This window comes from Choristoneura fumiferana, chromosome 12 (genome assembly GCF_025370935.1).
Source record: "Choristoneura fumiferana chromosome 12, NRCan_CFum_1, whole genome shotgun sequence".
Classification (NCBI taxonomy): Eukaryota; Metazoa; Arthropoda; class Insecta; order Lepidoptera; family Tortricidae; genus Choristoneura; species Choristoneura fumiferana.
Genome location: NC_133483.1, coordinates 11687818 through 11689490, shown reverse-complemented (window position 1 = coordinate 11689490; position 1673 = coordinate 11687818).

Below are 1673 nucleotides of genomic sequence, written 5' to 3'. Positions count from 1 at the left end.
TTGAAAAAAATGCAAGAATAAGAACGTTAACTTGGACGCTGTTATGCAATAGTGTTTCAACCCTGATTAATTCTGCAATACAATGTCAACCCTTAGAAAAGAATTTTAACAGTTGACATTGTATTGCAAAATGACATTGGGTTGACATTGACATTGCAAAACAGCGTCCACTTATATGATATGTTAAAAAGTATTTTTTATGAGGAAACTTATATAATTAGACGTATTCAAAAGTCAATTTTTTGAATTTTCTTGCATAGTACCTAAAAATAAACCAACTGTGTATAGAAATGTATCTAAGAGCATCGATTGCAGTATCATTCAACTATCATGTCTATGCATGTACCCCCGTACTCTTGTACGAGCATCCAGAACGCTAATTATTGTAAAGGCCTGTAATTTTGTACACCTTGATCGGTAATTATTTTACGACATCAAATCCTGATGAAATAACAAATAAAACAGGAGAAAAAATTAAAATTGTGGTTTTATTCTGATTTTGTACCTCCCTTGGAATTAAAAAAGCTGCAAAACATTTAAAGTATCAGTATGAGAGAGAATCAGAGAATAATATTATTAAAGAGTGATATTTCGTTTCCTATATACAATCTAAGGGGTGGCCAACCGGTCGATCGTAAGGCAAAAAATATAAATACGTAGAACAAACTGCGCAAGGTAATCACCAAAGAAGTATGTAACTGGTAGATCGCACAGGGTTTCGTCAGTAAACAGTAGATCTTGGGTCTAAACAAGTCTGCCACCCCTCACTCCAGTTCATGTATTGAATAGATGAATTGGACTGTTAAGTAAATTAAATAATAGCGGAAATGTTATGGAACATACTAAAATTTTACTTGCTTCTTCCGCATGGTCATAGCAACAGTTTTTTTTTTACTTTTAGGCCATTCAACAAATCCAACAGTCAAGACTGCTCCAAGCCCTTTACTACAAATAAAAGCGTTTTTATGAAAGATATAAGGACGTTTTCTGGGTATTCCTATAAAACGGGTTGTTTCTAAGTGAAATAAAACGAATTGATGTAGTTAACTTAAACAGTTCTTATTATAATTGCACATCTCAGAACAAAATAAATTATTATTGAGCAATAACACTTCAGTGATGATGAAAATGGCTTGCTTGTAATAAAAAGCAAATGCGTAAACATAGCAAAATCATAATACATTAATCTCATTTAGAAATGTGAAAATTAAAGTTGTGTTTCAGAATAAAGTAAATTAATTTTACAATTCAAAGTGCAAAAAAATGTTATACTACGTATACATATTTCTGAGGCGATTAATTGTACAATCCACAGATGAGAAAAGTACGTCCAACGAGACGTAACAATCGTAATAATCGTGTTACGATTACAACCGCAATAAGGAACTCTACACAATCGTCATCGTCATCATCATTTCAGGCGCAGGGCGTCCACTGTTATATATAATAGGCCTCGCCCATACAAACTTCCTAACAACCTATTACTACTACCAACCTATTACGTAGGTACTTCAAATATTACTAAGTACATCATCAATTTCGGCGTCTTTAAAGCGTAGGTATTTATTACACAGCTGTCCAAAAAGGAAAGTGATAAACCCTTTTTTTGGGTAGCTGTGTAATATACTCAAAACAATATTATTTTGAACAAATAACAATAGGTACTGAAATAA